We start from the raw sequence: 13,999 nt of genomic DNA on the forward strand, positions 1-13,999 counted from the left end.
ATTATACATTTAAGTTTGTAATCTCTTCTTTTGTGTACTGTATGTAGGAAGTAAAGGACAAATAAGGAATTCGTTGATACGTTTCTTGGATAGCTGGAGTTCCGTGGTGTAGGACAAATACTACACGAATATGGAGGAGTGTAAAATTGCAGCAATGTCTTAATTATGGAACACACATTTTGAGGTCATTTGGAATAATGCTGACCATAATACTTGGTATCCAAGTTATTTACGATTCTCCTGTCTTTGATGCAAAGGACCAGATGAGGCATAAAGTGACCTTTTCTTGGTATAATGGGATGAATTGTTTTTGCCATCTATGCAGGAGTTGGAGCTGATGAATAATGCCAGAAGGTCAGCCTTATCTTCGGATGATACTTTTCTGCACTTGGTCCTTTCAAAGTCAGATCTGGATTTCTTTTTAAATTTTATTTTTTATGTATCTGTAATATAGGCTAATTGCTAATTTCGTTTTTTTTTTTTTTTCTCTTGAGCCATTTATAATGTACAATTTTTATTTTGTTGAACTGCTTTAGCAAACTTGTTAGAGAACAAAAGGAATGGAAAAACATAGGCCATCCCATTTGGGTACTATTGTAGCGTAAAAGAAATTAGAATGAGATTGGCTGGGTGAAGGACGTTCAGTAAAAAAAAAAAAAAAAGAAAAGAAAAAGAAATTTGGACCACATTGTTGTCCAAGAAGAAAGCTGATATCTCTTTTGAAGGAGAGTCAGTTAAGAAAAAGTTCGGAATGATAGGAGAATTATCTGTAATTTTGTGGAACAAATGAACAGCAAGTATTAGTTCATTGCTAACAGCAAATGTATTTGTCTTTTTTCCAGCTTGAACCTGGGAGTGGAGAAGGTTAGCCAGTTTTCGGGATAGTTAAGTCCTCAAGATGGATGACATTACTGTGTGGATGTTTTACTACTGATGGAAACCGTTAAAGCCTGTAAATAAATAGAACAAAATGTAGCAAGTAAAATTTGAGCCTAAAGCAGTTTCAAAAAAAAAAGGGGGGGGGGGAATCAACATGGCCTCTAGTATGGCATGTTGGACATAAATGCACATGATCCCTTCTTTCTCCTGTGTTTCTCGCTTAGAGATAGTGACTAATTAAATGTCCACATTAAAGACCCGTCCATTTTGTAGCACACATTTATCAGTCGGTCTGTTATAATTACTTATGAAGCAACAAAGGCTATGAATGCCACTGTTGTCTACTAACTACACGTATCCTTCTTCTGACCGGTTTGCCTACTTTTGCAGGATGAAAAATCCTGCCATCATCCTATGAGACTGGCTAACATATCTTCAGATGAAAATCTTATAAAGGTTTTTCGGGATTTGAACCCAGATCTTTTCATCTAAAGGACATCGTCAATACCAACTGAGTTACGGATCTTTTATCAGTAGACATGGTATTAATTATGTGGTAAGCATGATAATATATTATATATTATATTATATATATAATATATATAACATATAATATTATATATAATATATATAATATTATTATATATTATTCTATTATTATATATTATTCACTCCAATTGAATTATATTATATCTATTATATAATTACATTGGAGTGCGAGAATGAAAGTACTCCAATCTTGCCCCTAATATCTGCTCTATTCATTACGGTAGTGATGTGTGAAAATTATTTAAGGGAAATATGGAAAAAGAGGCAACGAAAATTATCTAAGACGGCAGAGTTCTACCCACTGCATAAAGTTTGTAAACAATTGGACTTAAGATGTTCGTGCAGTTCCTCTTCATATATTAAAAGCTATCGTGAATTTGTTTTTATTTATACTTATAGTCAGTATAGACGAAGGCCTTTGGGCGGAAAGACCTGGGTTCGATTCCCGTTAGTGACGTGAGGAACCTTTTTCTGGTCTCTTTCGACTAAAGATGACTTAACCGGTCTCGTACGGAGGTAGAGGAGTTATACAGATACTTTTCTCCCGGAAAGTATGGCTGAGGGAAGACGATAGATGTTTTATTATTTATATTTATTTATATTTCTCTCATTGTTTCGCCAAACTGTTCTATCGATTTTAAAAACAGACTGCGTTTTGAGATTATTTATAAAGTTTCGGTAAAATTATATATAATTCAATTATGAATAAAATATTTATGTAATGTTTATGGCTGAGGGAATTTATGGAATTTAGTTACTGACGATTTTTATACAGTAGTAAGTGCAATTGAAAAAACATATTCTTATAAATTATTATACTAAATAAGAGAAATCTCTGTTATTCCGGGGAGTTAGTGATTTACTCGACTGTTTACTCGACTGTTACTCTGTTTCCAGACAAGCTAAACAGATTGAGACAGAGCTGTAGACTTTCATCTGCAAACTAGATTTGAATTATAAAGCTAATGATTGACGAAGTTAACTTGGTATTCTCAGTACCAACATTAGAATGTCCTTCTCTGGGGAACTTCAGTCACTGATAGAGTCGTGTGATTCGTCATACTCTACAAAGCTGCCATTACGTGATTCACTTGTTAATTCCATACAATTAATGCAATAATTAGATTCACGTGGATATTTGAGTGTCATTAGAGGTTCGTTCATTAATTAGCATCGAGGTCTTCTTGGTCTAAGCGAAGTGCACTCTCTCTACAGAGCAACCACCTGTAATATGCAGATACGTGAAACCATTTCATTTCGATTATCTTCTCCAAGGAAGAATCTCCGGAAAATTCGCCTTCTAGGAAGGCCCAACTGAACTTCGCGGTTAGAAAAGGTCAATATTTAACAATTTTGGCGTGAATCCAGGTTCTCGTTCTTTCCCCGAGTACCTGGGAAAAGAACGAGAACTCTTAAGATTGAAATCTTAATCTTTTCAAATAAAACTGCATCAATTTTCGATGGTATCACGAGGCGTCGAGACCTTTTTAGTTAAAAAAAAAATAATAATAACAACATGTTTATATTTATGCACCTACACATCGATGATATTTTTCTTAAACTAATAAATTTCACGTTCCAGAAATATTTTCCTCATTCCCAACAGTATTATAGAAAAAGATGAGCCACTTCATTGTTTTTGCCAAACACCATGACTTCCGTGTTATTTTAAAATAAATAAGTAGTAGCTGTATTGGCAATTGTCCAGTACATCCTACGAGGAGGTTGCAGCATCTCTCTAATTGTGTTAGAATAGTCGAACTGCTCTTCATAATTTCAATATAAACAGATTATTAATCATTGGGAAAAGCATAGGAACGAAACGAAATATGTTTAATTATTTTTCAATATATTCTTGACACACTTCATTTGAATCGCATTGGTTCAGTTATGACGTTTACGTCTCCTCATCCCAACAAGCTTTCGATGGTTCGTTAGAGGATTCGTGATACCTCGTTCCCCCCCCCCTCCCCCATAGATTGTTTAGCCCAACGAATATCTTCTCGTTCATCCAGGAGCGTTGGATTTCTCAGTATGTTAATTATGATTAGTGGGTGTTAATATTAGCGAGCAAAGAAATCTAAAGTTTGTCAGTCGCACTTTCTTACGATGCAGTGGCGCACCCAGACGTGAGGGGGATAAGGGACCCGGGAACCTCCCCGGGTTCCGGGTCCCTTCAACTCGTCCTCCCCCCCCCCCAAGATTAAATTCTGAGTGCGCTACTGTTACGATGTGTTTTACTTCCAGTTAGATCAACTTAAGGCTATGAGGCCAGTGTTTTATGTCCAATAATTGTGCACGTCGGAGAACCTGCTCCATTTTTCTACCTTCGTCAGCTTGTTGTCATGGCAACGATCATTCACTAAATCGGCTATCACTTCTCGATGCTGTTTTTTGAAAGTACTATGTAAAAAAAGTACAATTTCATGCAATATCTAACTAGAAAATGAAAATTGGTGAACCATAACTTCCTCCAGAACTATTGTGTTCCTCTTAAAAAAAATGACCTCTATTTTTCCTACGGTTTGTTACACTAATGTTTTTAAAATGAAAAATTCTTGTTTCCCCTCGATTGGCTGCTTGCTTTTACTTAGTGAAGGGATGAACTCATACTTCCAGTCACAGTTCTTAAACACTAACTCTTTAATAAAAAAAAAATAATAAAATGAAATAAAAAATTAACTAATTTATCACGTCCTGGTTTTATAATGCATTACACTTTTTCTTCTATTTTCAGCACACATGTGTGGGTAATACTCAGACATGCTTTGTATCAAAGAGTAATCAAACAGCATCGAAATAATAATAAATTTCACGTAAGCCTTCCAGGAGATGACCAGAATACTAACTAATCACTCCTTAACTCAGTAGAGTTCCAGTTAAACTGAAAAACAAACCACGTGCCAAAAGCCTGTTGTGACCGAAGACGTCAAAATCGCGCAATGCAATCTGGGAACTATTCTGCCTAAGCAACAAAACGGAATCTCTTTAGAAACCTTGAATACGCCCACACAAAAACGAGTATTGCGTGTCAGTGTCGCTACATCCTGGCTTCTACAGGTTATTATGGCGTTTTCTGACGAGCAACTAGGCATTAAAAAAAATAAAAAAAAAACCTTCAGTAAACAATAAAATTGATATTTTCTTGCGTGGGACGTCAGTATAGAGTTCACGCATAGAAAAATTATCCTTGTAAATATTGTTTATGATTCTCTGGTAAGTGAGAGTGTGTCTGTGTTAAGATTTTTAGCATGTTTTAAGTAATTTCTATAGATAGAACGGTTGCAGTTTTTTCATAAATCTAACCACAACGACGTGTGGGTATTTAGTTTCTGTTCAGCACTAAGTTAGTCAGTCCTGTGCTATAATGTTGACGTTTTCTTGCAAGAGGTTCTCTAGTTGGCTTTTCGTGTTCGAATATGGGTCAAAATTAGATTAATCAGAATAACGATGTAATATAAAAGTAAAAATGGTGATAACTATAATGGAAGAAAAAGTACCCCCCTACATTAAGGCTGGGAAAGTAAGACAGCTTCAAGAACTAGTTAAATAAATAAACAATGAAAAAATTAGATAAAATAGATCGCTTTGCAAAAGATTTAAAACCCGATCAATGTATAATTAATCAATTAGATTAATTATATTATAAGTAGTAGCTGTATTGGACTATATAAATAATTATATTAATGAATTAAATTATTTAAAAATTTTTTAAATTCTTAACAAAAAAATTAACAAAAATTAAAGTCATAAAAACTTCAACAAAAATTAAGTGCTAACCATAAAAGTTTAACAAAAATCAAACAGTCGTAATGAAAAAGTTGGACAAAAATTTTAAAAATTGAACAGAAGTTTAACAAAATTTCTTTTAACAAAAAGTTTCACAAAAACTGTTTTACCAACAAGTTTTACAAAATTAAAAGGTTTTTAACAAAAAGTTACACAAAAACTAATTCAATTAAAAATTAAAACACCGATTCGCAAAGAATAATAAATATTATTATTATTATTAAAATGCATTGGATTACTAAAAATTAAAGGCCAACGTTAATTGAAATAAAAAAAGAAAAACTATTTGATCTTGATATTTTTTCCTCTCTTCGTCTTTTTTGTGCTTTATTTCTATGATTATGCTTCTTTCAGAATTAAAAATATGGAAAGAAGAAGACAGTTAAAAGAAAATTTAACGTATCCAAAATTGGCTTCACCAATGGGAAATTATACGACAAAAATTCTTGACTTTTATTTTATTTTTTTAATGAAAAATAGGTTAAATATTAGAAGCGGAACTGGAAACAGTCCAGAGTATCCAGAGTGGGAAAAGGTTGTAATATCCTCCGTAATTCAGTTACAACGGTCACTGACTATAATTCATAATTTAATATGGTTGATAGATGATTTAACATTGCAATCAACTCTAAAAAAAAAAAAAAATCTCCACCTGGAATATTCAAGAGTAAGATTGCGCAAAACTCATTTAAGTTTTTCAATAGATAATCGCTGTACTTGTTCCACTTCAATGTTATGAATGATAACCGCATTGAAGTCTGAAGTTTGATCTTGAAGTCATTCAAGCGAAGAGCAATGTCCTCAAAGTGCTCTGATTGAACGACCTTCGATAAAGTATATTTTAATCGAAGGTCATACCTGCGAATTGGATATGCCATTTGCTAATATAGCACTATCCAGGATTTATTTTTGGAAGTTATTAAAGCAACTTCTGTCTCCAGGGTCGATTCCCCCCCCCCCTTGCAATATCGGCATTTTACTAAGACCGCGGGGTTGAGTGATTTTATCTCTCTCTCTCTCGACAACTCGGTTTTTAATTCCTAAAAACAGGGACCAACTTCAGAACAGATGTATTTTCCCAGACAGACAAATACAGCTACCCACCTGACACGTCAAAAAGGAGGCCAAACGTCAATAAACGCTTCAGCATCTAATGAATAATTATGAGGTTCTTTCCTGCCTAGAGAACGTTTGATTGCTGTAATAAACAGCATTCCTCCAGTTCCAAAGATTCTTAGATAATATACATATTTCTTTTCGTAAACTTTCATCCTTTCTTTATTTTTTGATAATAAGGAACAATAGCAAAATTAATTAAAATAAAATTGACATATTTAAAATTCAACGAAACAAACAAACAAGCCAATGTGTCAGAGCTAGGTTTCTGAAGTTGCTATTTTAAGGTTTATTGATCTTTTCTCAATAAGCCTATGTATAGTTGTCAGACAAGCTTGTCTCGACTACGTCTAACGTGTCGCTACTTCCCAAAAGTGCTCTGCTGACTTGAAATTAGGAATATGAATTCCGGTCAAGTTTTTCCCACATCATTTTTCCTGAAATCGTGTTGCAATATGGGATGTATTGCATTATTGTGTTGAAAGAGGTATGACTCTGTTCTATAAAAACTACTGTATAAGAAGCATTGCATTATCCAGATGTGTTGGCATTCTTTCTTTCAAGCATACACCCAAAGGTTTGGATCTACCAGGGAAATTACTCTGGATTATTAAAGCTCCGCTGAATTTCGCAATTGAGGTGATGTGCCTAGGAACAAAGACTTGCCACATCTGATCCGTAAAAAGATGCACATTTAATGCGCGGTGGTTCAGTATCGATGATCTTTACATCCGTTTTGCGCAATAAAATCTTTTCGAATTCAACGTATTTTGCAGTGGAAGTATGCAGAAAATGAAACCAGCCTGGTTGGCCGAGTGGATAGCATACCCGCTCTCCAACCAACAGGTCGTGGGTTCCAGTCCCACTGGGCCATGGGTGTTTGTAAAAGCCTGGTCTGGATGAGCTTGTATAGCTCCTTGAGTTTACAAAGCTTGTCTTAAAAAAAAAAGAAATTAACGTGAAGACATTAAAATGTCATCAGGTGACTGTATTTATGAATATAGATATTAGATATAAATATAAATGGTATAGGAATGGTCACGTGATCTAATTAAATGAAAGTTTAAAGAAATGCGAATTGATAACACACACAAAATAAATAAATAAAATCGACCATATCGAAGTTAATGCAGTCATTTTTATTATTCAGTTTAAAAAGTGCCTTAAATGAAATAAAAAGTAAGAAATCTCGAAATCTACAATTACCTTAACTGAAATTAAAAAAAAGAAGCTGGAAATCTACAATTGCCTTAAAAAAATATCGAAATCTACAACTGCAATTCCCTTTATGAAAACAACAACAAAAAAAATCGAAATCTAGCATCTAAGTATTAAATTCATGTGAGAAAGCTGTTGGCATTGGTCTATTTTGGTTCTTTAAAATCTTCTACACACATAGAAGCGTGTGCATAGAGCTTAAGTGTCAGAATTAGTGTGTCCAGGGGCGCGCTAGTAGTGTCCGGCGCCTGTGCGAAACTTTAATTGGCGTCCCTATACCCCCCCCCCCCCCCCAATAAAAAAAAACACTTTATAAAAACGTTAGTTTTAATATTTGATGCCAATAAAGTGAGTATTTCATTTTGAATTTTATCTCCTAAATAGGAGGGCATATTTTTAAAGTGAGGATCATTAGCTACACGTCGCGTGTGTTCCGATATAAAAGGATCCAACTTTTCTAACATCTCAATCAGGTACATTGGCAAGATGTTGCCTATATTCTGCTGATAACATATTGAATAAATATTTATTAAATATTGAATAAAGTTAAAAACTGCAGCAGATTTTCTCATATATGTTTAGAGCAAATGCGAGTGTGAACAAGATTAAACAAATTCAAACGCGCGTCATCCTTTAAACAGTAAACTCACGCAAGTTCAAGTTTTTACTTGTTTACGCTAAACTACTTGTTAGAACTAGGATCAGAATAAAATAAGATCTTAAGGAATAATAACAAATAAGTGATTATAAATAATTTGTTTAAGACAAATCTATAAAATATAATTATAATTTACACAAAAATGTAATTTATTTTGCAATTAAAGAATAATATTTTTTTAAAGTATTTCCTCCTCGCCTGAAATCTGGCGCCTTTACTATCCTGGCACCTGTGTGCGTCGCACACATTGCACATATTGCCGGCGCCTCCTGAGTGTGTCTGAGAACAAGTGTCAGAATTAAATAAGAATGCAATGAAAAAGTAGATGTATACGTCATTTGCATTTATACGAATTAAAAGTCCCGTGCCTGATGAAACCCTGTTTGACTAGTGGGAAAAGCAGTGTACCGTTCATTTATTAAACTTCACTGATGCCTGACATTTCTGGGAATCGGTGATGTTGCAGCAACAGTATCCATTACAATGAAACCCTTTTCATTTCTTTAAACTTCTTGGGAACAGAAAGGATAAAACTTAATACCAAATATCAGTTTTTATCATTTGATTTTTTATTCTCCCCGAGAATAGAACTAGTTTTCTTTATCTTTTCTTTTTTTCCTTTTTTTTTTTTTTTGCGCAGCTGTTATTAACTAATCAAGTGACGACCTTGGTAAGTGAATGTAAACAGACATCTCATAGACAGCATGATTCGCAGAAGATTACCTCTGCATGTTCATTAGCCTTACGTAAATAATTGTACTTGAAGAGCCAAACCTTCAACCTATACTTGGGCCTATTCCGGAAAAATACACATACACGTGTGTGCAATTATCCATAGCTAAAGCATTATATATATGTAAGTAATTTTTAAGAAAAAAAAAAAAGTTTGTTTGTGCTACGCCGAGGGGATCGTGGTTCATTTTAGGGGAAATTTTTATAATTTCTTTCCGCTTCGTACTAATTTTAATTGCTTGAAGGTGAAAGACTGACAGTTACCCAGAATATTGGCGTCTTCCTCCCTCCTAGTAAGGGGGGGGATGATGAGGGGGAAAGAAAATCCTTTCCACTTCTTGAATCTGCATAGGATCAGTTCACAAAGTTGCAAACCCATATTACCAAGAATAAGCTAAGTTAATAATTTTTTGTATTTTTTTTTTAAATTCATTTTTACTTGATTCGGAAACTCTACGCTAGAAGCAGTGGTCTTATACGGAGTTGAAATTCATCTCCCACCTAAAAATATTCACAAATATACATTTCAGCGTTGTAATTCCAACCTGCAGTAGGTTGAAGAGCGAATTCACAACCTCTCGTCAATTAGCTAGTCTGTTGATCTCTCTCGGACATCAAATGAATACTACAATATCAGTTTAACCCTGCGGAGGTCGCGGCTGATCTGACAGATACATGCAAATTGTTTAATATAAATATTCTTACACATATCCAGTGTGTAAGAATTCTTACACATAGCTTGGAGGGCATGACTAGCTGCGCGTACGGATATTACGAGTGATATTCCGTACTGTTTTCTTTTTGCTGTCAGTTTGGTTTAACACGTAAAGGTTTGTGATATTTGACAGTAAATGGTATCTGAGAGATACCGCGAACTCCGATGTCAGTAAACCATCATGTATGATATTTGCAGTTTTTTTTTTTTTTTTTCCTAAGTTTTATCGCATTTTAGTACATACTAGTAATGAATGTATCATACTAGTAATACACGCGCCCTACGCTGCAATTTTTTCGACTGCGACCTCCGCAGGGTTAACGCAGAATTATAAGACACTATACTTACAGTAAACTCAGAGAAATATATAATGGAATACAACTAACTCCGTTTAAAATGCACTAAACATAGAAAACACATCGGACATGTTTTACTACCTGAGTACAATTTAAATGCGTTTCTTTTAAAATTCAATCCGGAAAGGTTAAGCCTACACGTATACTGGTGCATGAAGAGATGAAGAATGATGCTAACTGCCACAAAAAAAAAAAAAAAAAAAAAAAAAAAAAGATTTGGAATGGCATCACTAAGATGAATTAACAGCTTGGATAAACTATGAGATGACTGATGTTACTTTTTTGTTATAAAGTACTTAGGATATGATCATTTAAACATGTGACCAGATTCAATAAGGTACGAAAAAAAAAATATTTTCATCTAAAATAAACAAAACTAAACACATTAACTTTAGTTTTTAATTTAATTTAATTTTAATTTTTTGCTTTATTTATTTTTATTTGATTTAATATTTATTTATTTTTAAATTTTTTTTAATTAATTAAATTTTTTTATTTAAAAAATAAAAACTAAAGAAGGGAATCAGAAGTTAAGCTGTTTTATTATCCTTCCTAGCTAACTGACATTACCCAAAAGATGAAATAAAAAAATAAAAATAAAAAATTTTTTTCATTTTTTTATTATTAAAAATGGCAGTTTTTAACCTAGAGATAGTCGTGTTCACTCTCACCTCAGAATATTATAAAAGGCACTTGCCAAATTCACGTACATGGTTTCATACGTCTCTTCTTCAAGCGCGCGCACACGCACACACACACACACACACACACACACACACACACACCTAGAACTGTTTCTTTTGAGCATTCTGTGCTTAATGGTTCCTGAAGTCATAAACAGAAAGAGTATTACGCATGAGCAGAATGCCACCACGAAGTGTCCCACATATATGCGGTAAACAACTTGGTAGAACTCTATTCGCAGTTTTCAACGTGTCCATGAGTTCATCTACGAAACAAGTTTTTAAGAAATATATTCTTAAAAACTTGTAAACCCTGGGTCCCTCCCAGCCTCTTATTTTATTCTTATTTGAAGCCATAAGAATAACATAGGCTGCACATATGGTACATTAGTACTGTGCGTAGGTAAGATAATGTACTCCTCCTGCTTTAGAGACTAAACAGTACATTTTTAAGACACTTCATAATAAATGAAGTGTCTTAATCCTCTAATAAATAGAGTAGGAATCTCACAAAAGAAAATCATCCCACATAAAGAATTTCGCAAACACTCATTAAAGTAGACTCGAACCAGCAACTTGTTGGTCGAGTTCGCTCCACCAACCAGAATGAGAGTGAGGTTTAGGATATGTCGAGGCAGCTAAGGCAAAAGGGGAAAGTGCATCATGTCTACCAACTCCGTAGAGTCTCCGTAGCTCAGTCGTTACGGACTTTGGTCGGAAAGACCTGGGTTCGATTCGCGTCCATGACGCGAGGAACCTTTATCTGGTCTCTTTCGACGAAAGGTGTGTTAGCCGGTCTCATACGGGAGTAGGGGGAGTTTTCATCCGGAAGCTCGGGTTTTTCGTACTCCAGAACAGGCAAACCAACCCCTTAAGAACACACACATGGATTACAGTCAGGAATACCTAAGAAACGATCCCTCCCAGAGACAGACCTGATTTGTTAGCTATGCCTGTCCCGATCCCGGATAAAATAGGAGTATTGAGATGGTGCCGTACCTCCCTTAAAAAGGGCTCACGGCCGTTGTATCATCGACATGAAATAAATAAAACCAACTCCATGTCTTTTATGATGTTTTTAAATTTTTTTTTTTTTTTGTGTGTGTGTGTATTCGGAGGAGGATATACTCTCTCTTTCGCCTCCGAATTAGACTATTAACTCATCTTCAGATGAAAAATCGTTATTGCTATTTATCGCGTTCTAGATACGTTTAATAGGTTCGCCACGAGTAAGTAATAGTTTCTATTTTGTTTCACTGTTCTTAAGTCGTGTATACAATGGACACTGAGTTCACGTTTACTGCATGTGCACTTTTATTGGCATAGTTTCTACGCTATTAAATAAAATGGGAGGGGGGGGGGGGGGAAGGACACGAAGAACAGTGAGAGTATCGGAAACTTGAGGAGAACATATAGCGTCCACTGGCACGGAATCCATACACTCCCCCATGGTAGATTACAATAAAAATAGTGTCTCGCAACTATTCTCTTTACCCGTACAATTTCCAGCACTTTTACCAGATGATTATCATTTGTTGATTAGTATTTTTCTGTCGTTTTTACAACAGTGTACGCTAGACCAACATTTTCTCTCTCTCTGGTGTGCATTTCACAGACGAGGCGATGTTCATTTGAGTTAGAATTTTCATTTATCACAACAGTCATGAAAACAGTCAAAATCTATTCACTGAAGACATCAGGCAGCAATTCTCCGTCGTCAAAAAAAGAAAATATTTTTGAAGACAGATGAACAAGGACCTATGTTTTACAAAACAGGCTTAGAGGACCTTTGGCGATTAGTTCTTGCAAAAAAAAAAAAACGTTATGTATCCGTCACAGTTATCCCTTGTCACAATTTATACACAGTTGTCCTTTGAACAACGCAGGGGTTAGAGGCGCCGATCCCCTGCGTCGTTCGAAAATCCGCGTAAAACTTTTGATTCTTCAAAAAAACTTAACTACTAATAGCCTACTGTTGACCTATAGCCTACTAATAGCCTTACCGATAACACAAACAGTCGATTCACACATATTTTATATTTTATATGGTATGCATGTATAAACAAAATCCCAGACACCTCCCATAACCTGATTATGGGAGGTGTCTGGGATTTTGTTTTAATTAAGAAAAAACAAATCAAACATTGCTTATGATAAATTTTAACTTTTTTTTAATAATAGATTTGTGTATATTTTATTGTAGACAATGATGACATAGACTAGTATCTACTTATATTTTAGGCATTCACGACATACCTCACTTTTCCTTATTCTATAACATTTATATGCCACATTCATTATATATTCTATAACATCTTAAAATTGTCATTGTTTTTAAAACAATAGTTTTTAGTGAGAACAAAGAAAACAAAACTGTCAGTAACGTGGGAATTATCTCATAAGCAATGTTTGATTTGTTTTTTCTTAATTAAAACAAAATCCCAGACACCTCCCATAATCAGGTTCTTTTGGCATTGAAGTTTACATTAATAATGTGGGAAGCGTTTGGTTTAACTATCTATGGAGTTCTTAAATAAAAGCAAAGAATGATAAAAGGTATCATTTGTCATAGAAAAAATCAGAGAGAATAGGAAAGAAATCATCAGTATTGTACCGGTCAAGTGTCGGCGTTAGAAATTAACCGTACGGAGACAGGCAGAGGGAAACCTGTTCTTAATTGACAGGTGAGGTGATAAGATATCAGGAATTTCATCACTCCAGGAAGAGTTCTGCCTCACTGAATTTATTTTCCGCATGATGGAAAATGAAAAAAAAAAAAACAACTAATAATTTTCCGCGTGCTGTTCAAAATACATTTAAAGAGTCTAAAAACTAGAAGCTATTTAGTTAAAAGACTTTCAATGTAGTCATCTTGAGAAAAAATTTTTGACAGTCCTTTTTATTGTTTTACGTGTTCCACTTTAGAGATAATTATAGTGACAACAGTTTTGTTTATTTTGTATTAATTTTTTTTTTATTTAAAAACATCCACTTTTTTTTTTTTTTTTGAGAAAAGAAATGTCATCAATGAAATGTAAGAAGGCAGACGAGTTTTTTAAAAATTGAATCTTCCGTTGTTTGTATATTTCATAATAATGACATTATTTATGAACAGGAAATATACAGTTATGATATGAATAATTAACTGAAATATAATTTCAGCGGGGTGCTTAAGGGTCAAAGCTGTATAACTGAGAGGAGACCTCCACATAGCCTTAAAAGGAATGCGGAGAACCGACCAGGGCTTCTGACCTAATCTCCAATCCTCACCTTCTCGTGGTGCACCCTGTTGGGTATACCTGGA

The sequence above is a fragment of the Typopeltis vanoorti genome, chromosome 21, assembly GCF_054136105.1.
Source record: "Typopeltis vanoorti isolate ZY-2024b chromosome 21, IOZ_Tvanoo_1.0, whole genome shotgun sequence".
In the NCBI taxonomy this organism is placed as follows: Eukaryota; Metazoa; Arthropoda; class Arachnida; order Uropygi; family Thelyphonidae; genus Typopeltis; species Typopeltis vanoorti.